Source organism: Narcine bancroftii, chromosome 1 (assembly GCF_036971445.1).
Source record: "Narcine bancroftii isolate sNarBan1 chromosome 1, sNarBan1.hap1, whole genome shotgun sequence".
Classification (NCBI taxonomy): Eukaryota; Metazoa; Chordata; class Chondrichthyes; order Torpediniformes; family Narcinidae; genus Narcine; species Narcine bancroftii.
Genome location: NC_091469.1, coordinates 318,722,694 through 318,746,329, shown reverse-complemented (window position 1 = coordinate 318,746,329; position 23,636 = coordinate 318,722,694). Strand labels below are relative to the sequence as shown.

The following is a 23,636-nucleotide window of genomic DNA, read 5'->3' as shown; positions in this document are numbered from 1 at the left end:
ATTGGACACACACAAACTGATTCCCTCCGATCAGCCACTTCAGTGTCTTTCCAAAGAATCTTTCCCCATCATGGGCTTTCCAAATGATAACCTCTTCTTCCAGGTTACCACAGAGTTCTTGTTTCCCTTATTTCAGGTAAAACACTCTAGCCAGCCATTTCCTCTTGTATGGACCACAAGGGTTTTCAACAGGCTGAACTCAGAACTCACAACCCGTCTTCAAAATGGAGTTTCCATAAGCTGAAAATTTACTATGACTACAGAAACCAGTTCTCTCTCTCTCTCTCTCTCTCTCTCCCTCTCTCTCTCTCTCTAGGCTTTTTCAGGTGCATTCTATGCTAAGAATGCGCCTGAAGAAGCAGAAGCAGACCCTTAAATTTCTGTTCAGGTGGCAGCGTTTAAAGCGCAACACTCGCCACCTGAAGGACACAGCTGCAGAGGATGCAGGTCTGAGCACACTCTGGCTCCTGCCCAGTGTCAGTTGTGATCCCGCCCACTGATGTGATGTCATTTTTGAGCGCAACAAGAAGGAACACAAGACAATGGCAGACCCTGTGCAGGAAGGAGACATAATGATGATGATTTCAGCATTTCTGAGTGTTCAGAATGAGATACGGCAGATCCTTGGTAAGGCTATTTGTGCTGTTGAAGCTCTTCAATCATCCTTGAAATCTGAAAATTGCATGGGTGCAATCAAGAGAAGGTTCCTGCAAAGGTTGAAGGCAAGAAGATAGCAATTAGCAGTCGAGAGCCGCAGACAAAGGCGAATACTGCTGGTCAGTCAATTAGCTATGGTGACACATCGGTCTCTCTGGAGGTTGAACTGACCGCAGGGTGCTGAGTTCTGGAGTAATGTCCTCACCCAATTTGATGATGCTGAGTGGAGCAGACACTTTCGTATGTCATGTGGCACCTTTCACTTCCTGCTGGAACTCATAGAACCTCATCTGAAGGTGCATAGACTGGACTTGCAGCAACCATTGGAGCCCAGACTTCGATTAGCTGTGGCCTTTTGGTGGAATGCCACCCCTTGTGAGTATTGATCCATCAGTACCATCTTTGGAATAGGCATCAGTACCGTGTGCATGGTGGTGCAGGAGGTGACTGCCGCCTTGAGGAAGTTCCTCGGTAAACGTTTACTCTCCTTGCCAAGTGGAACACGTCTCCAGGAGACCATTGATGGCTTCGCCCAAAGGGGATACCCAATGTGTGCTGGTGCCATTGATGGGTCACACATTCCCATTATCACACCCAGCATGAATGCTGCAGCCTACTACAATCACAAAGGGTGGCATTCAGTGGTTCTCCAAGCGGTGGTTGACCACAGATTCTGGTGAGTTAAGTCTCTATTGATGTATATCACATCACATTTCCGATGACTATAACTTCACTGTGTGATTTCCACTGTGACTTCCATTCATGTTACAGCTTCTCAGATGTGTTTGAGCGGTGGCCGGGCCTCACGCATGATGCCAGAGTGCTTGCCAACTCTCCTCTGCATAGAAAAGCAGAGGACCAGGGCGGATACCTCTTCCCACGTGAAGTGAGTGTTCACCCTTCAAAGCTCCATGTTTCAAATGTTATGCATGCTTGCTGTGTCAATGTTCAGGGGCATGAATTAACTACATTCTGCATCTTTGTGCCTGCAGTTGTCCAAGGATGTTGAGGGAGTGGAGGTTCCAGCGCATCTTGAGGGTGATGCGGCATACCCCCTATGAAGCTGGCTGATGAATGGGTTCACACAGCACCGAGTACTGGATCAGGATCAGTGAAGATTTAACAAGGCCCTTAATTCAGCAAGGATAGTGGTGGAACATGCATTTGGCTGTCTAAAAGGCCGGTGGTGGTGCCTGTCCATGTGTTTAGATATCTCTACCGCCTTAGCCCCAGATGTTGTGTTTGCCTGCTGTGTACAGCACAATATATGTGAGATTAACGAGAAAGACTTATCTTCAGAGTGGACATTGGTTGAAGCAGATGGCCCTGCACCCAATAGCACAGATTGTGCTGATCAGCAGGGCCATGGGCACCAGGCCATCCGTTCTGCCATCATATCCATCCTCTAAGGGTATGTCCCTGCTTCCCAGCTCTACATTTTCCACGACTTGTACCCCCCTCCACTCCCTCCAACCAATGTGATGACATGAGCCTGCTGCCTGGCATGTTATGTGCTCTCGCGAATGAACAGGAGCATATAAATGAAACTTGTGTGCTTGTCAAAAATGTAATAAAATTTTATAAAAGACGTTCTTTGAGAAATCACAATGTTTCATAAATATCTGAGGTAGATATCGCAATGTTAACATTTCACATCATTCTTAAACTTGAAGGAAACCATGGAATGGACAAATAACAGTGAAAATCCACTCCACACTGAACACATCAGATCAAACACTAAAACAGTAAACACAACAAACACCTCCACCCGGCTTCATAGCATCTCAATGCTGAATGTTTCCATCCTTAAAGTGTCACACAGAACATTGCACTTATGAGGGGGTTCATGAACAACAAAAGTGAACAGTGAGTTAGCAGTATTAAGGATGTTTAGTCCGACACAAACCTCATTCCAGTGTTGAGAGGAATGAGTTGGAGGGGGAGATGAGGAACCTGTCCTGGACCCCAGCATCTCAGTCATGCCAAAGTGTCCACTACTGTGATGCACTGGTGTGGAATGAAATGGCATGCTGGATGGAGGGGCCAGGTACATGGGATGAGGCTGACCATATGACTGTGGGAATGGGGATGGGGAGGCCTCCAATCACATGACCAATCTGTTGAAGATGATTGACTGCCTGTCCATTGCGGCACATAGTTCCCGCAGGGAACCTGCAAACTCAGACATCGACTGGGCATGCTTTTCCACTTGGAGCGGTGCGTTGCTTCCTCGTCCTCCCTCTGGTCGCCGAGCATGACTCTCTCATGATCCAGCGCCTCTTCAGCACGCTGGCGGTCTCTCTCTCTGTCCTCTCTGTCAAGTGCCAACATCATCGCCTGCAGCTCATTCACAAGAACCTGTCCCTTCATCAGTCGCTGGCGCTTGCATCTGAGACCAGAGGCTATGGGTGGAAACAGGAAAAGTGCATCAGCATTGGACTTAAGTGCTTCTCCATAAACACAACCTCAATGCTACTGTACCTGTGTTCTCTGTTGAGAGTACCGCCTCGCCACTTCCAGGAACAGCTTTGAAGGGTGAACACTCACTTCACGTGGGAAGAGGTATCAGCCCTGGTCCTCTGCTTTTCTATACAGAGGAGAGTTGGCAAGCACTCTGGCATCATGCATGAGGCCCGGGCACCCGTCAAACACATCTGAGAAGCTGTAACATGAATGGAAATCACAGTGGAAATCACACAGTAAAGTTATAGCCATCGGAAATGTGATGTGATATACATCAATAGAGGCTTAACTCACCAGAATCTGTGGTCAACCACCGCTTGGAGAACCACTGAATGCCACCCTTTGAGATTGTAGTAGGCTGCAGCATCCACGCTCGGTGTGATAATGGGAATGTGTGACCCATCCAAATCTGTGGCTGCCAGGTCCTCGGCGGTGGCCTCCTCCTCCTGGACCGGCATGTCTTCTCCATTGCCGCTGTGTGAACCCTGAGATTTCTCAGGGATGTGCTGTGGGGATTCAGGGGTCTCCAGAGCACTGGCTATATTGAAGGGAGTAGCTGAGCAGCCAGCCCCCCAGAGAGCGTGGCACTGGTCAAAGTACTGCCACTCCTTGTGCCCATTGCCGCTCCTCTTGTTGTGGTCGAGGACTGCATGGAATTTCTTCCTCATGCTCTTCAGCTTCGTGACCATCTGGTTTTTACTGCACTTGTGCCTTTGTGCTGCAAGCACTCCAGACAGCCGCTCAAAAGTGGGACCATCCCTAACTGTCCCAGTGAGCTCCTTTTCCTGGGATTCCTGAGTCAGATGGTCTAAAAGCGGTCTTACCTCTTCTTCAGACCAGTTACTAGCCTTTCTTGGAGGCATTGTTCAAATGCACTGTTTTCTTTCAATGCTAAACAAAACAACTGAATCTGCACTAGGCTGCCTGTGCAATGTGCTTCAAGATTCGCACCAGGCATCTCAGGCTGACGACGTCACTGCCACATCAGCAGCCTGACCCTTTAAAATCTGCTTTCAGCCAGCTGCATTCAGGTGGCTGGGGAAGTCACTGAGCTGAGCTGATTAGCCACCTCAGAGAAGGGTTACGTACCTCACCTCAAGAGCATCTCCTGCACATTCAAGTGGTCTCAAAACAGTTGCATATTGCCTAAACATGCGGGTTTACATGTAGGGCAATTGGCTACCTGAAAGTCCCCCCCCACTCTCTCTCTCTCTCTCTCTCTCTCTCTCTCTCTCTCTCTCTCTCCTAGAGATGGTCTGTTTTAGACTTCTCTCTCCCTCTCTCTACTTGCAAAAACCTCATGACCTTAGGAATGCAAACTGCATCCAGACAGTGCAGCACCGGACCCAAACTTCTCAGCCATTCCCCTGTTGTTTTCAAAACAATAATCAATTTACACCTGCTTTGGAAATTCTTTAGCAAAGCAGCCTCCTTGTTTTATTGTCTTTGCAAAGGCTATTGGTGCCTGCATAACTCACTTCAGCAGAACTTTTGCATTTTAAATGAGGTCTGTTTTGTGAAGTGTTTGTGTTTGTTTGTGACCTATACTCTAAAACCCCACAATTTATCTCCTTCAAAAACATATCTATATACAATATAAAATATGATATAATGTGTCACACATGTTTCACTCTGTAATGTTGGACAAAAGCTCATAAATAGTAACTTAGGATAACATACAATGGCTAACTGTGTGATTGGTGCACACTGGTGCACATTGAAACAAAGCATTCTGAGATTTCCCTCATATAAATTGTAACACTGGAACTCTCTCCAACTCTGATAAAAAAACAATTGTGCTTTGTACTTACAAGAAATGTACAATAATTATTACAATCTGGCTTCACTTTGTATCCTGATTACTTATACAGTACAACTTTGATTATCTAAAATGTTCAGGACCGGGCCCATTTCAGATAAATGTTTTTTTCGGAGAACCAGTCATTTTTTAAAAACAGCCCAGTAGTAACAGCAAATCACTTGTAACAGGGTTTAATCAGCAACAACAAACAACAAGGGAAAACTTTTTAAGCATTAAAATAAAGTTTAGTTCTCATCAAACATAAATGCTGGGAGCCCGAGAGTCCAACTCCTGCCCAGAAGCTTGAGTGCCCTAGTGCTGCTGGGACCCCAAGGTTCACTGCTGCTCGTGCCAGGAGCCCGACGTCCCTGGTCAGTTCAACTCTGAAAAATATTCAGATAACTGAGGATCATGGAGAACCTGATTTTGGATAATCAGAGTTTTACTGTATTACCAGTCAGATTCCACCAGTTACTGAAAGAGTGTGGTTATATTTTGAGGATCCTTTGTCTGTTCAATCTCTTGGTCTCACCCCTCCTCCTTTTTGCACATGGTCTGCCACCCTTGAATTTAAGGACTCAACCTTTTCACCAAACAGCAGTGCATGCTGTCCAAAATAATATTTATAATTGGGTATAATAATACTTAAATATTTTTGGAATAGGAATGCATTTTTTTAAATTTAAAATTTAAATTTAAACCATACAGCACTGTAACAGGCCATTTTGGCCCACGGCGCCCAATTTATGCCAAATTGCCCTACAATCCCCAGTACGTTTTAGAACAGGGAAGAAACCAAGCACAAGGAGGAAACCCACACAGACTTGGGGAGGATGTACAGAGAGCGGGGGATTCGAATCCCGGTCCCGATCGCAGGTTTTGTGATCCGAACTGCTACACCGACCGCGTCGCCCCACATAAACTAAATATATAATTTACTGATTATCATTTATTTGCAGTCAATCCAGTACATGGTGCAAACGTACGGTCCAACCACTTTATTAGGGAGGGTTTCAGGTAATTTATTTATTTGTATAGATGAAATACTTGTCCTGCATATGTATTATTTGGTTGTATGTGTTGTGTCTGGTTGTACGTCTGCATTAAATTTTTAAATTTAGACATACACCGTGGTAACAGGGCATTTTGGCCCATGAGTCTGTGCCACCCAATTTACACCCCATTAATCTACACCCCCTGAACGTTTTGAACAGTGGGAGGAAACCAGAGTCCTCGGGGAAAACCCACACAGACACAAAAAGAACGTTCAAACTCCTTACAGGCAGCATAGGTTTTAAATCCCGATCCCAATCACTGGCACTGTAAAGGTGTTGTGCTAACGATAAGTATATAGATGAAGGTGGCTGATCATTTTACAGGAGCAAAACATGCGGGAGAAAATACATGGGTCAGATGGATGGGCGACATATGGGCGCATTTCTAACACTGATTGGGATGCACTGCATCTCTGAATAGTGGACATTATTCCTCCCAGATGTTAAATTCATTTCAATTCATATTGCTTATTTTAATTTACAGGGTGAAGATATAAAGAAAAGTATTTCAGGTAAATTTACATGGAAACTGCAACCTTTTGGAAAATAAATGCTAAGTGCTGTAACTCCAGTCTTGCTTAGATTTGCTGAAGAATGTTTCCTTATAAATACACATAATGAAGACTGAGTAATGTAGGATGAAATATTAGCTGACAGTGGGATATTTTTTACTTTGTTAGAATATATTAATTAAACCAACTTGGACGTGGGTAATAATACAGAATCCAATGTAAAAGTGTGAATGAATGCTGAGTCAGTTCTCTTAGTTATATCCTCTATTTATACTACATCAGAAACTGAGGGAGACAACATTTCATAAAAGCCAAATTTCATCTGACACACTCAAACTGAGTGCACGTGTCTTGATTTCCCTCTTAGTGGAATTTTTGGTCAGTCACAGGGAGAAAATGCAGGAACTTCTCAAGCAGTTGGCCAGATTATATCAAGGGACCATAACTGACACATTGTTGCAAACAATAGTCCAAATACAAACCAACAATCTGTGGTATCTGTTCATAGACGGACATTAAGCAAAGAGGCAAAAACTGATCAACTTCTGCAGTAAAACACTAATGTCTGCAGACACCGTGATTGAAGAAAAAACACAAAGCAAGAGGAACTCTTCTGGTCAACCACACACCTTATGTAGTGAAGATAAAGATACATAACCAACGTTTTGGATTTGAGCTCTTCATCAAGGTATGAGCAAAATGTAGGCAGGCGTCCAAACAAAATGCTGGGATGGAGGGGCTGGGGGCAGGTGACTCCCCTCATCCATCTTGTTAAGCCTTTGTCCTTGGATCAGATTCAGTGTTGAGCTGGCCTGCTAAAGAGATGGTGTGGCAATCAGCATTAGGGAAAGCAGAGCCCTGCTCATCTGCCGGGGGGATGTGTAGATCTCTGTTGAAGAGTTATCCCACAGAATAAATGAAAGTTGTGGGTACGGTGCCTTGCATTAAATTACTCAAGCAGTTGTCTTTTTGAACAATAGAACTGTGATAGTACAGATCTATCACCAATGTATATAGTGTATATAGTTACAGTATCTACACTATGCTTACAGCGATTGGCTGAGAGCTTAGCCACGCCTACTGTCTGGGCCTTAAAGGGTTGTGTCCCTAGCCAGGTCGGATCATTCTGGACTGGTCGGCCACCTTTGAAGAGCTCCTGTCTTTTGCTAATAAAAGCCTTGGTTTGGATCAACAAGTCTTTGATTCTTTTGACAAGCTCTACAATTTTATTAGCAAAAAGAAAAAAGAATTTTTTTGAAAGGGATGGAGCATTTAACTCGGCCAGAAAAACTTGATATCGACCCACAGTCAGCTACAGACTTCAAAGCCTTTAAGTTCTGGCTGCTGAACTTTGAAAACTTCCTGAGATTCATTCAGGTAGAGGAGGATAACCGGCGTCTAACAGCATTGCTGTCTATGGTGTCCTTGAGAGTCTACGAGAACATCCAGGATGAGCCATAAAGGTACTGAAAGAACTGTACGATCAACCGGTGAATAGAGTTCCTGCCCGGCTCGTGCTTACGTCGAGGAAGCAACAGCCCAACGAGTCCAGCAGGGCATATTTAAAAGTATTAAAAGCGTTGGGCAAGGACTGTAAATGTGTGGACAAAACTGCTGCCGAGATCACGAACGATCTCGTCCGGGATGCCTATGTGGCCGGGCTCCGATCGAACGAAGTGAGGCTGCACTTGCTCGAACAAGGGGTAGAAAAATTAGAGGATGTGGCCCGGATTGCAATCACACTGGAGGATGCAGCCTGAAAGTCCACCAAGTTCTCTAGGGACTGGACCCCTCGTTCTGATGTGAGTAGAGTGCCCTTCTACCCTACCACCCCCCGAGATACTGACGGCCTGTCGGCTGCTGCTACACTGCCCCCTGCGAACCCAAAATGTTATTTCTGCGGGAGGGACAAGCACAGCAGGTCCCAGTGCCCAGCAAGAAAAGCCAGGTACCAGAAGTGCCTTAAAAAGGGCCACTTTGCTGCAGTCTGTAGGTCTAAAATGGCCACCGGCAACACAGTGCCTCGTGTGAAGCCCAATCACCACTATCCCATTCAAACTCTTCTTCCCCAGACCTCTCGTCCAATGAGAGCGAGGGCTCCCCTGCACGGCAACGCCTGACGTCACGGAGAAGCCGAACCCGGAAGGGGCAGCCCACCCTAGCAACCATGGTGTTGGCCCGCCTCTTGCCCCCGTGCGGAACATTCGACCCGGCCACGGTTTCGACTGTAGAGCCCACTGCTGCTGCCGCCACCACAGCCAACCCCGGGGCCGACGCTACCGCTGCTGCTGCCTGCTCCCCGTCTGCCGCTGCCTACGCTGCCACCGATGCGGCCACCACGACCGACTGGGGACCCGCCGCAGCCAACCAGGTACTCATCCTAGCGTCCATTGCTGACGACCGCCGGGGCCCGACCGCCGCGACCGACGACCTACCCACCGCCAACTGCGAGCAACTACAAACCCCACTACTTACCTTTCATCCGCCGACGCCACCACAACAGCACTTCCGGGAGGTCCTCCAACCTGCTCCTCCAGCGTTGACTATGTCTATGACGTCATCCCGTTGCGTGACGTCATCCCGTTGCGTGACGTCATCCCGTTGCGTGACGTCATCACGCGGAACTCCCCTGCTAACTGGATCAGTGGCTGCTTCAATATAATTAAACCAGCAATGCTCTCATCCCCTCACTAAACCGATGGAACTGATTAAAATGCATGGACACTACACCAATTGCTTATTTGACTCTGGGTCAACTGACAGTTTTATCCAGCCAGATCTAGCCCTCCATTGGGGACTTGACATTATCCCCACTACCCAGAGGATCTCATTAGCGACGAGGTCACACTCGACTGGGATAAAGGGGTATTGCATCGCCATGCTGGAAGTACAGGGCATAACGGTCACCCACTTCAAATTATTCGTCCTTCCCCAATTGTGCGCCCCAGTGTTGCTGGGATTAGACTTTCAGTGTCAGTTCCGAACAGTGTCCCTACACTTTGGGGGACCCCACACCCTCCCTCTCAGTCTGCCATTGCCCCACCCCCGAAGCACCCGAGCAACCCGCCCCCGTGCCCCGGGGCCAATCCTGCGGCCTTTCCACACTCCGGATTGCCCTGCCAGCACTCTTCGCAAACCTCACCCCTGGCTGGAAGCCTGTGGCCACCAAAAGTCGGCAATATAGTTACAAAAACAGGCAATTCATTAGGAGTGAGGTGCGTAGATTGATGGATGAGGGCATCATTGAACCCAGTTCAAGTCCCTGGAGAGCCCAGGTGGTGGTTGTCAAGAACGGGAAAAAGCTACAGATGGTGCTCGACTATAGCCAGACCATTAACCGCTTCATGCTCCTGGATGCATACCCCCTGCCACGCATCACGGATGTGGTGAACCAGATCGCCCAATACCGCATATTCTCCACCATTGACCTACGTTCAACCTACCACCAGCTCCCGATCCGCTGTGAGGACCGACCCTTCACGGCCTTTGAAGCGAATGGGCGGCTATATCAATTTTTCAGGGTACCATTCGGGATCACGAATGGTGTCGCGGTCTTCCAGCTACCTTCCCATATCTGGACAATATCACCATCTGCGGCCACGACACACAGGACCATGACGCCAACCTAGACAAATTTCTTCAAACTGCCCGTCGGCTGAACCTGACTTACAATTTGGACAAGTGTGTCTTCCGGACCACACGACTCGCGATTCTAGGTTGCGTGGTGGAGAACGGGATAGTCAAGCCAGATCCTGACCGCATGCGTCCCCTAATGGACTTACCCCCCCCCACCATACCCAGAAAGCGCTCAAACGCTGCCTGGGCCTTTTCTCATATTACGCCCAATGGGTTCCACACTACACCGACAAGGCGTGTCCTCTTATCAAGACCACCTCCTTTCCCCTCTCGACTGAAGCCAGAGCGGCTTTCGATCGAATCAAATCCGACATCGCCGCTGCAACGCTGCACGCGATCGATGAGTCTGTCCCATTTCAAGTCGAGAGCGATGTATCCGACTTTGCCCTGGCAGCCACCTTGAACCAGGCCGGTCGGCCTGTAGCCTTCTTCTCCAGAACCCTCCAGGGTCCAGAGAGTAGACACTCCTCGATTGAGAAGGAGGCCCAGGCCATAGTTGAAGCAGTGCGTCGATGGAGACATTACCTCGCAGGGAGGCGCTTTACATTGTTGACTGATCAATGTGTGGTCTCCTTCATGTTCAGCAACACCCAGCGTGGTAAGATAAAAAAACGACAAAATCGCCAGATGGAGAATCGAACTCTCCACCTTTAACTATGACATCCTGGTAAGCTCAACGACCCACCTGACGCTCTCTCCAGGGGGACATGCACCAGCATACAGATGGACAGACTACAGAAACTCCATGAGGCGCTTTGTCATCCAGGGGACACTAGGTTTGCCCACTTTGTGAAGGCGCGCAACCTACCCTCCACAGTCGAGGAGATCCGCTCCATGACCCGAGCCTGTTTGGTGTGCGCTGAATGCAAGCCTCACTTCTTCCGTCCGGATAATTCCCACGTTATCAAAGCCACCCGCCCCTTCAAGCGTCTTAGCGTAGACTTTAAGGGGCCCCTACCGTCGACCAACCGTAATAACTACATCCTTACAGCCATCGATGAGTACTCCCGCTTCCCGTTTGCTGTGCCCTGTCCAGACACCACTGCCACCTCAGTGATACAGGCCCTCCAGAGTATTTTTGCCATTTTCGGTTACCCCAATTCCATCCACAGTGATAGGGGGTCCTCATTCATGAATGCAGAGCTGCAACAGTACCTTCTGGAGTGTGGTATCGCTTCAAGCAGGACCACAAGCTTTTACCCACGCGGTAACGGCCAGGTCGAGAGGGAGAATGCCACCATCTGGAGAGCAGTTACACTGGCTCTCCGGTCTAAAGGTCTCCCCACCTCTCACTGGCAGGAGGTTCTCACTAGTGCCTTACACTCCATCCGCTCCCTCCTATGTACCGCAACAAATGCCACCCCCCACGAAAGGATGTTCCTTTTCCCGAGGAAATCCGAATCAAGAACCACTGTACTGGCATAGCTCACCGTCCCTGGCCCCGTCCTTTTGCGACGCCACATCCGGCACTCAAAGAACGACCCCTTGGTCGACCGAGTGACTCTACTCCATGCGAACCCGCATTACGCCTACATTGAGTTCCCAGATGGGCGGGAGGACACTGTTTCGGTGCGGGACCTAGCTCAGGACACGGTAGACCCAGCAAACCCCCCAACCCAACCTTCCCCAACTCTTTATTCCCCAGGCCCCATGCTGCAACAGAAGTACCAACAGCACCCCAACGACCCGGGCCACCCTGCCGACAACACGACTGGGGAATTGAGCGAAGGAGTGGTCACACCCAACGAGCCCGCTGGCGACACCACTCCAGCGACCCCAATCCCGGCACCACGGCGGTCACGCCGGATGGTCAGACTCCCTGACCGCTACAGTCCTTAACCTACTCCTTCCTTTCATTCTCTCCCTCATTTTTTTGTTTTTTTTTTCCAGGGTCAGTTCTCCAAGAAGGGGTGAATGTGATAGTACAGATCTATCACCAATGTATATAGTGTATATAGTTACAGTATCTACACTGTGCTTACAGCGATTGGCTGAGAGCTTAGCCACGCCTACTGTCTGGGCCTTAAAGGGTTGTGTCCCTAACTAGGCCGGATCATTCCGGACTGGTCGGCCACCTGTGAAGAGCTCCTGTCTTTTGCTAATAAAAGCCTTGGTTTGGATCAACAAGTCAGCATTAGGGAAAGCAGAGCCCTGCTCATCTGCCGGGAGGATGTGTAGATCTCTGTTGAAGATCAACCACAGAATAAATGAAAGTTGTGAGTACGGTGCCTTGCATTAAATTACTCAAGCAGTTGCCTTTTTGAACAATAGAACAACTACTGATTTTATGCACTAGTCATTCTTCATGAGGAGTACTCATTTTTGATTTAACTTTGGGAAGTACGCTGAGTTTTAGTCAATGCCCATCATTTCAAAAATCCATTCGTTCATTTCTTTAATTGTTTTTAATGTGATTTTATCAAAGTCATTCATGACTTTATCAGTGGTGGAATGTGAATCAGGAGTGACAAAAAGGCACTACAATATTTAGGAGCCCATGAACAGGGTGAGAAATCTGTAGGTACTGTTCCCGTTGGCAAAATAAATAGGAAAGCAGTGGGCAGCAACTTGAAGAAACTTGTAGCCCATTGGCATAATCCTTACCTCCCTGAACTTGCTGGCTGATTTCCACAGTGTTGTTCAAATGCATGGCTTCTCTGCTCATTCCTGCCACCAGGAAAGTCTTGATTATTCTTCAATTATGTCTGCTTCTGACATTAATTTTTATCCAAAAAGGGATCATTTGTGAAATGATTTGAATTAAGCTAAGTGCAGGTGTTTTAGGTTTTGATTCAATAGATAATTTAAACAGAATGATTTAAATGATTTATTGTAATGTAATGCTGTTTGCATTCGGAACTATCTACAAATGGATGTTTTAAAAAAACATTTTTGGTTAATTTTTTGTTCATTAGAGGATCCTCTTCAAGGATGATCCTGGTGACATCACCTCAAAAGGGCAGATGGAATTTAATGCAGACAAGTGTCAGGTGTTGCATTTTGGAAAGGCAAACCAAGAAAGGACAGACACGGTGAATGGTGCAGCACTGAGGAGTGTGGTAGAACAGAGGGATCTGGGAATGCAGACACATAATTCCCTGAAAATGGCTTTTAAAGAGAGCTTTTGACACATTGGCTTTCATAAATCTAAGTATTGAGTACAGGGGTTGGGATGTTATGGTAAAGTTGTGTGAGAAATTGGTGAGGCCAAATTTGGAGTATTGTGAGCACTTTTGGTCACCTAACGATAGGAAAGATGAAAAGAGGGCAGAGAAGATTTATATAGATGTTGCCCAGACTTCAGGAACTGAGTTACAGGGAATGGCTAAGCTTTATTCCGTGAAGTGTAGAAGAATGAGAGGAGATTTGATGGAGGTGTACAAAATGATATAGATAGAATAAATGCAATAAGGCTTTTTACTGAGATTCGGTGAGATGCAAACCAGAAGACATGGGTTAAGGGTGAAAGGGGAGAAGTTGAGTGGGAACATGAGGGGGAACTTTTTCACATTGAGAGCGTGGGTATGTGGAACAAGCTGAAGTGGTGAATGCTGGCTTTGTATTAACATTTAAGAAAAAAATTGGACTGGTGGATACTGTAGATGGGATGGGTATGGAGGGATGTAGGCCAGTCGGACTAAGCAAAATCATAGTTCAGCACAGAGCAAAAGGGCCTAAGGGGCTGTTATCTGTGTCTTATGTTTAGGATCCATTGTGTGTGAAGGAGGGAACCCCAAATAATTGATTCAATATTTTAATTTCTCTAAGTTTCCTGTTCAGTAAGTTTAGAAACTTGCCATTGTACTTTATGGACAAGTTCATGTTTTGTGGGATGAGAGTGAATATTCTTTCTTTCTCAATCTTTTTATTGGTTTTTGTATATGCAAAATACATAAAATAATAATAAAGTAAGTTCCTATTGAGTTACAAGTAACGAGAAACGAGGAACATGTTATTAAATGGAAAAAAGTAAAAGAAAAAAATCATATATTTCTAATCTAAAAATCTAACCCCACCCTCTGAGGGCTGCTGGCCAAGTTAAGGAGTGCCCTATTAATAATAACTATGTGGCTATTAAAAAAAAAAGCAGAGATGATTAATCTACAAATTTTGAAAGTAATTGAGAACAGGACCCCAAAGCAAGAGGAAGTTGAGATCCATTACACCTATTTTTTTCTAGAGAAGGACATGCCATCACGTCCAACCGTTGGACTGGGAGGGGCAGCAACTTTCCATCTCAAGAAAATGGCCCTTCTAACGATGAGGGAAGCAAAAGCCATGGCTTAGGATTGTGGGGAAGTCAGTATTAAACCCATTGGCCCACGCACACCAAAGAAAGGGCTAGAAGTCAAGTTAATATCAAAAACTAACGATAAAGTACAAAATACCACCTTGTCAAAAATTAAAGAGAAAAGGACGATACGAAGTGCCTTCCACAGTTGTGTATTTATCACATTTAGAGAAAATATTATGATAAAATTTAACTAACTTAACCTTAGAAATGTGAGCCTGATGGACTACTTTGAATTGAATTAGTGAGTGCCTAGCACAAAGATAAGTGAACACATTTCAAAACAGAATCCCATATAGTTTCGGCAAATGGTTATTGAAAGTCTTGTTCCCATAATTTCTTCATATCACCCAGGGACCTATCACTAGATCTTCGGAGCAGTTCATGAAGGGCATAAAGAAATCCTTTAGGGTGAGGTTTAAAATGATAAACTTCCCAAAAAAGGTTGATGTCAAAATCCTGGGGAAGCCTTAACATTAAAGAATTTAAGAAGCTCCTAATTTGTAAATAATGGAAAAAAATTATATTTAGATATTGAGAGTGAATATTGTGAATTGAATTGTTTATTGTCACACATTTCAAGATGTGGTTTAAAAATAACTCTTATTTGTGTGCTATCCAGGCAAGTCAACCTACCCTTGAGTACCACATGGAGTGTAAAATAAAACAGAAGTGCAGAGTTTAGAGTTAGAGAGTAAAAGGTTCACTTAAAACAGTGTTAAGACAGCATCAGTTTTCTAATAAAAGGTCCAGTCAATCATTTGATTACACGGGGGGAGAAGCTGCCCTTGAACCTGATGATTAAAATTCATGTACCTTCTGCCTGACAGGTGGGTGGAGAAAAGAGTGTGAAGTGGGTGGGTTCCTGCAGGACAGTCCATGAAAATATGACAGTGTAGGATAGTGGTTTTCAAACATTTTCTTTCCACTCACATAAAGTGGTACATGAGAGGGAAGGGAAGTTTGAGAATCACTGCTCTGAAATATTTTGCTTGAGAAAAATTGTCATTGGTCCATTTCCTTTGGTGTTCTGAAACTGCACATAATGAGTCAATGAGGGACGATTAAAATAGTGGGTTTCAAACCTTTTTCTTCCCACCCACATCTCACCTTAAGCAATCCCTTACTAATCACAGAGCACCAATGGCATAGGGAATACTTAAGATGATCTGTGAGTGGAAAGAAAACCACTACAAACATGTATGATAGCAATAGATTTGGATACTGGTGTGGATGTTTCCTGTTGCATATTTGTTCACCATTGTAAATAAAGTTCATGATTTAATACCACCATGTGTCCAGGACAGTTGCCCTTTGAACCCCTGACCCCTCCACAGAGTGTTTGCTTGTAATACTGTGAGCAAGCAAGTTCTTCCTTCTGTGCAATCACCTGACCCGCAATGCTGTCTTTATGCATCCTTTCCCACATAGCACCTCCACCGCCCAAACCTTATCCATCTCGTCACACCTCTGCTACGGTTAATGTCATTCCATGATATTGTGGACTGTGCATTAGTTACAGCTGCTTTCCGCCGCTCCTCCTACCGTTGGGCAACCTGCCAATCCAACAAGCCATTCGGTGGGAAGAAAACTAGAACACATCCGCCGAGGTTTGTCAGGAGCATCGCATTTGCAGTGTTCCTCTGTTCCCCAGCAGCTGATAATGTCCACGCTCCCATCATGGGGTGGGGGGAGGGTCATCATTTCACTTTTATTGAATACACTCCTGAATAGAACAGAAGAGGCTGAAATAATAATTTAAACATTTTTAAAATTTAGACATACAGCGTGGTTATGGGCCATTTCGGCCCACGATTCCACGCCACCCAATTAACACCCTGTTAACCTACAACACCCAATATGTTTTGAATGGTGGGAGGAATCTGGACCCCCCGAGGAAAACGCGTGCAGATATAGGGAGAACGTGCAAACTCCTGATGGACAGCGTGGGATTCGAACCCCGGTCCCCGATCACTGGCACCATAAAGGCGCTGCGCTAACCGTCACGCCAACCCTAGGATTATCAAAAGTACGTTTCATAATAATTAATTGGGTGCAATTGCCTCTTCCATCTGCTAAGAATTCCTCTCTGTATAGTAGATAAAGTAGACTTCCACAAAAAGTTGTGATCTGATGTTTCGATGAAGAGCCTGTTAGTCTATGTTTTTCACAGATTTTCTAGCTCAGCATGCATGATGAAGTGAATTTTAGGACGAGAAAGTATTTTATTTAGACTGGCCGGCTCTGATGAAACCTGTCTGCAGATTTAAACATGGGCGGTCAGATTTCCCAGGACTCCGGACATCTGACAACAGATCAAGGCCAGATTGAAGGAAAATTATTCTGCATCTGCATTAACATGACTCCTCTCCATTGCCAGATTCTGTGACATCCTAGATGGTGGGGGCAGAACAGATACATCACCTGCAGCTGGGGAAGAGCAAAGGAACTCTGAGAGCAGAAAAGGTGTAAGAATAAATTGAAGGCAATGAAAGGCAATCTATTGAAAATGGAGGCTGGCAGGCGAGAAGATGAGGGAAGTGGAACCCTCTTAGAATCAGGGAGGTCATACAGCATCTGTATAAGGTGCTGGTGAGGCTGGATCTGGTCTCCTGACTTGAGGAAGGATGCACTGGCTTTGAAGTTGACGCAGAGGGGGTTCACTAGGTTGATTCCAGGGATGGGGTGGGGGGGGGTTAGCCTAGGAGGAGAGATTGAGTTGTCTGGGACTGCACTCGCTGGAATTTGGAAGAATGAGTGATGAAATGTATAAAATCGTGAAAGGCATAAACAAAATAGCAGAAGGTAAGTTGTTTCCATTAGTGGGAAAGAGGAGAACCAGGGGACATAGCCTCAGAATTCGGGGGAGTGGATTCAGGGTGGAGATGAGGAGGAGCTGCTTTTCCCAGAGGGTAGTGAATTTGTGGAATTGAAGCAGTGGAGGTGACCTAAGTAAATATAGGCAAGACAAGATTGGATAGATTTTTACATGTTAGGGGAATGAAGGGTTACGAGGAAAAGGCAGGTAGGTGGAGATGAGCCTATCATCAGATCAGCCATGAACTAATTGAATGACGGAGCAGGCTCAACGGGAAGGATGGCTCCTATTTCTTATGTTCTCTCCTCATTCCGGGTGGGAGAAAAGGTAAAGGCAAGGTACAGGAAATAAAAATAACACAATTGAGTAGCCTTGCAACCACAGAGGAAGAAAGACCATGGTTCATGTAAAAGGGAGACATCTCAAAAGCACAGGGGTGGAAGGAGCTATCACCAGAACAAGTAAATAGGAGCAATAAAATCAGGTCTATAGAATGATGCGAGGTGCTGAGGAACTTCAGTCAAGGTACTTTGGGAGTCTATGTGCTTGCAAAGGTGTTGATTGCCAACCTATTCCACCTGATCGGACGTCCTAATCAGAGTGACCCACAGTTATCAGGAGCGGGTATTACCACTGGGGCCATCAATCAACTGAATAGCTCATGAGACTGTCTTGAGCCTTGAAGCCAAGCTTGTGTAAATTCCTATTGATAGCTCACTCCATATTTTGTAAAAGAAATTAAGAGAGCTGGAGTGTGGTTTGGTGGAACTCTGTATCTGTCATTAATTTTCTGAGAAAACTCAAAGTGAGAGTTAGAGTCCTCAGCTACGCGTGCAGCCCCAGCATTTTGAGCACTGCCAAATCTTCACCCCATACAGAATGTCCTGAGGGGCATCGACATCTTCCTCACTGAGGTTGGAGGCCAGATGAATGCTGGGATGGTACGTTGTGGCAGGGACTGATCGGCTTCATTATCTTTGGATTACTCCAGTGGATACTGCAGATTGACACAGAATGCTGCTGGAAATGTGTGGTCACAGCTACCTTGTATGGAAATAAGTCTAATTTAGAATGGAATTTTTCAGCAGTTGGAAATAGTTTTCCAGTCACAGCCAATGACATTGTTCAGGCCACTCTTGGTAGCACCCTGACACTTCTCTACAGGAGAGCATTAGAGGAGAGACAGGGAGGCCTGCAGCATGGAGTCAGACCAATTAGCCCACACTATTGCATACTAACCATCAAGTGCCCATTTACTCGCATCCTTCATTACCCCCTTTTTCTAATGCCTACCTTCCCTTCAACTCCCTCAAGATCCTCCCACGATGAGTGGCAATTTCCAGAGGCAAATATTTGGACATATTTGGGAGATGGGAGGAAACGAGAGCACCCAGAGGAAAGTCATGTGGTCTTAAGCAGTTACAGATGTTTGTGGTCTGACACTTTAGAACCAGAAAATGATAGAATACTACAGCACAGAAACAGGCCCTTCAGCCCTTTTAGTCTGTGCCAAACCAATGCTCGTCCCATTGGCCTGCACCCAGTCCATTGCCCTCCATAGCTGTCCTACCCATGTACCTGTCCAAATTCATCTTAACTGTTAAAATTGAGCCCGTTTCAGCTGTCAGCTCATTCCACACTCCCACCACTCTCCGTGTGAAGTTCCACCTAGATATTCCCCTTTCAATTTTAACCCTTGTCCTCTGATTTGTATTTTACCTACCCTCAATGGAGAAAGCCAACTTGCATTTATTCGGTCAATCTCCCTCATAATTTTAAGTACTTTGATGTATATAATGTTGTCTGGTCTTGCTATATGTGTAGCATCTCATGCTGAGTTATGTGTGGGGCTGGTTCACACACTGAGGGGTGTGTATCTGGGGCTGGTTCACGCATTGAGGGGTGTGTGGGACCGGTTCACACACTGAGGGGTGTGTGTGTGGGACCGGTTCACACACTGAGGGGTGTGTGTGGGGGGCTGGTTCACACACTGAGGTGTGTGGGGGGCTGGTTCACACACAGTGGTGTATGTGGGGCTGGTTCACACACTGAGGAGTGTGTAGGACAAGTTCACACACTGAGGAGTGTGTGTGTGGCACTGGTTCACACATTGAGCGGTGTGTGGGGCTGGTTCACACACTTAGGGGTGTGTGGGGCTGGTTCACACACTAAGGGATGTGTATGTGCGACTGGTTCACACACTGAGGTTTGTGTGGGGCTGGTTTACACATTGAGGGGAGTGTGGGGGGGACTTGTTCACACACTGAGGGGTTTGTCGGGGGCTGGTTCACACACAGTGGTGTATGTGGGGCTGGTTCACACACTGAGTGGTGTGTGTGTGATTGGTTCACATACTGAGGGGTGTGTGGGACTGGTTGACACACTGAGGGGTGTGTTTGGGACTGGTTCACACTGAGGGGTGTGTATGTGGGGCTGGTTCACACACTGAGGTGTGTGTGGTGGGCTGGTTCACACACTGAGGAGTGTGTGGTGGGCTGGTTCACACACTGAGGTGTATGTGGGGCTGGTTCACACACTGAGGGGCGTGGATGTGGGGCTGGTTCACACATTGAGGGGTGTGTGCAGCTGGTTCACACACTAAGATGTGTGTGGTGGGCTGGTTCCCACACTGAGGTGTGTGTGTGGTGGGCTGGTTCACACACTGAGGTGTATGTGGGGCTGGTTCACACACTGAGGGGCGTGGATGTGGGGCTGGTTCACACACTGAGGGGTGTGTGCGGCTGGTTCACACACAGAGGTGTGTATTTGGGGATGGTTAATACACAGAGGGGTGTGTGGGGATGGTTCTCACACTGTGGTGGGGCAGGACATTATAGAATCTCATCTGAGCATCTCCATGCCTGACACTCAAACGATCACTCAGCTGACTTTCGAATACCTTTGAATGCAGCTCCAAAACACACTGGTCCCCGTTCCTTTAAGTGCCCTGTCTATACTAAAGCTTATGACAATATTTTATGAAATGTTTTATAAAGTAATGGCATGTTTTGGAGAAGTATCACCTTGCAGGTGTCACAGGTGTGCATGGAGCGTTGAAATGGAAGACTCTGAGGACGGCCTTCCTTGTGGAATGAGAACTATCACCATTCCTCTCCACCATACAGCTCATATACTGCAGTGGCCAGTTCACCTTGGAGGTTGTGCCTTCCAGGGCTGACAGTGTGTGTTTTCTACAAGTTCTTTACCAGATCTTGCTCCTACTCGGACCCACACAGATTCCAATTTAAAGCCCTTTGTGCTGGAAGCCTACATAAATGTACTCTTTTTAACAAATTCTGGTACATTTTTATGAGCACCCATCTTGGTGTTCACCCTTCCCATGGCAGCTCATTCCACATCCTCACCACCAACGATGGCTCAGGCACCAGTCCAACGCAGAAGAGGCTCTTTTGCCCACCTGGAACAATGTTACATTCTGGGCTTGTCCCATTTTCTTGCTTTTGTTCCTTATTGATATGTGGAGAGAGATGGAGCAGGTTGGCACCACATACCTTGGAGTTTCCAGGAATGAGAGCTGATGTCATTGAAACGTGTTAGATTGGCACAGGGGCTTCCCCAACCCCACCCCATGCAGAAGTTCCAGGCTGCAGGAGCGTATTGCCAGGGGAACAGCCAGGCCTCACAGCAGCATTATGACAACACTCCCATGAGCCTTGTCACCTCCCCTAAAAAGGAACGGGCGTGGTTTGAATAAAGGGTGGCTACAGGTTCACTTGCCTGGTGTGGACACCATTTATTTCAGCAGCTCTGCCTTTAGCAGTGCTACAGGACGCAGTTTCAGAATGAAGCATGGCCCATTCCAGGTGGTGCCAAGGTGGAATCTCATCTCTCAGGTTTGTTATTGTCATTGGTGGTATGTGGGAAGAGTGAAGATAAGGCCAAGACTGCATTAACCAGGAATGTCGCAGCAGGGTCAGGTCAGGAGCCTGATCGGCCTATACCCTGTTCCTTCTGCTGTCATGCCCCATCCATGTCACATTTGCATAGGGAACGAACATAACTCTCATGAATGCAAGTTATCCTTTGCCTCAAAAGACTGCCTCAGCATATGAGAAGATGCAAGAAAGAAATTTGTTGGAATAAAAATTTAAATATCAGCTACTGAGATCATTGACAAGGCTCCTTTTAGAAAAGCCATTGTGCAAAGAGACCAGTGGTTCTCCACCTTTTTCTTTCCACTCACATCCCACTTTATGTAATCCCTATGCCATCGGTGCTCTGTGATTAGTCAGCGATTGCTTAAGGTGGGATGTGGGAAGGTTGAGAACCACTACTCTAGAACCAATTTTAACTGAAGTATTTTGCTTGAGAAAAATTGCCACTGGCCTATTCCCTTTGGAGATCTGAAACCATGCGCATAACGAGTCAACCTTCCCTTCCCACTCACATTCCACCTTGAGCAATCCCTGACTAATCACGGAGCACCGATGGCATTGGGAATAGGTAAAGTGGTGTGTGGGTGGAAAGGAAAAGTTGGAGAATCCCTGATAGGACTTGCATTCTGTTCTGAGACAAACAAGGACAAAAATAGTGGAAGCTTTGACCAGATTTCAATACTTCTCCAGAATAGGAGTGATGCCTGGTGTCCAGCTTACATATATTACATTCGCATTCAAAAAAGAGAAGATGGAGGATCTAATGGCCAGATGTTTTATGCCAATGGAGGTGAACAGCTCAGAAAGGTGAGATCCAAAATCTTGTTAGCTTGGCTTTAATGGAAGTTCAAATGTTGAAATGTCAGGATGTCTGATGCCTATACATTCAGCCCCAGTTTGTACAGCAGCAGAAAGGAGCCAATCCTTCCCAATCATCTGACAGTCACATGAGCATCCCACTTTACTCGGGTGAGATCTGATACGTCCATCACTGCGTTGGGTACAAGTGGAGTGTTATGTCCACTTCCCAAGGTTCAAGAATCAATTTATTGTCATTGTAATAAAACATGAAATTGCTTTTGCCTGCTGTTAGGCAAACAGATTCACCATCGGCAGAAATTTTCTGAAGCGCCTCTGACAGTCAGAGAAAAGGAGCAAAGGAGAGATCCCCCCCCAGTCAGTGCATGTCCGTGGATTTGCCTCCAGTGCTCTTGCAGTCTCCACAGTCACACAAAGTCCAGTCCAAACCACTGGCAACCCGAGCTTTAGATCCGAACCTCCGACACAATCAGGACACCTTCAGCAACCTCTCGCATCCCAGTTCAGATACCTAGTGTCCCTTCAGCCAGTTTTGAGCCATTCTCCAGCCTGGCGTGAGTCCCCCCTATTGACAGCAGTGTCCAGCAGCCCACAGCCTCCATGGGCTCCTCGCCTCGAGTCACCAGCAGCCTGTGTGGATCCTTCAGCTGCCAAGCCCCCTCACTGGTCCGCTGCCAAGATCACCAGCACATGGGTCATCTCCTCGGCTTCCCCTTCCCAAACATGGGGTGGTCTCCACATTTTCTGGGGCACTGTGGCCACCCCTCTGCTTCCCCAGAGTCCGCAACCCTTCATGGTGGATGCCGATTGTAGTTGTCGCCCTATTGGGCGCAGACCCCATGGTCATGGGAATCTGGGCATCAGGGAAGATCTGTAAGATTTGGAGAGGGCTCAGAAAAGATTTACCAGGAATGAAAGGGTTTAGTTAAGTTAAGGGTTTATCTGAGGTTGTCAGTGAAAGGAGAAGATGATTAAGACACTTATTTAAAGAGTAGCCTCCAAAACTATGTAAAAGGAAATTGTGTTAGCAGAGGGTGAGCTGGGAGGGCACTGACTTCTTCATTGATCTGCAGACCTCCACTGGCTGTCAGCCTGGCTTCACCATCAGGCTGTGCCACCTATACCCACCTTACCTGAGGTGAAGTTGATCTGCCAGGTGCAAAATGCATTCAGCATCCCCTCTCAGGACGTCAGGGATGAATGCAGTAGTGCTCTCCCAGGAAGCCTCCTGTTTACCTCTGAGCTCCATGTTGCAGTGCACAGGCACAGACGCCAGGATGGAGCTGACTGTCAAGGAGAGCATGGTTGGCTTCCTCCCTGTCTTCTTCCCTTCCTTTTACCCTTTCAATTTGGTTTACGAGGTCCTAATAGTCACTGACAGAATGACACTGTTCCAATTGGATCCTTTGCAACATTTCTTTGAGGGTGAAGGGTGATTTATTTTTATATTTGCACAAGATGTAATGTTCTGATGAGTATTTCTAGGGGTGTCTGGTTCATGACCTGATCATGCTGATCTCTTTTTGCATTTCGCCTTCCTCCCAGAGGGACATATTTTTCACGTGCTGTAGATGACAGGGGAGCGGGGAACTGAGTTGGAAGAGTCAGCTTCCGAGCGAGCCCAAAACATTCCACAATCAGAATTTATTGTCATGGACATGCCACAAAATTTGTTGTTTTGTGCCAGC

General features: G+C 46.6%; 1 long non-coding RNA gene across 1 annotated transcript in view; it reads left to right on the top strand.

Moving 5' to 3' along the window:
* LOC138751958 (uncharacterized) overlaps positions 1–21,930 on the top strand; it is a 37,915-nt gene extending 15,985 nt beyond the window's left edge. Inside the window, exons 2-3 of the long non-coding RNA XR_011350289.1 lie at positions 6,461–6,488; positions 21,820–21,930. This is a non-coding gene — a long non-coding RNA (uncharacterized lncRNA). The remainder of the gene's footprint in view (positions 1–6,460; positions 6,489–21,819) is intronic.
* The last annotated feature ends 1,706 nt before the right edge of the window (positions 21,931–23,636 follow it).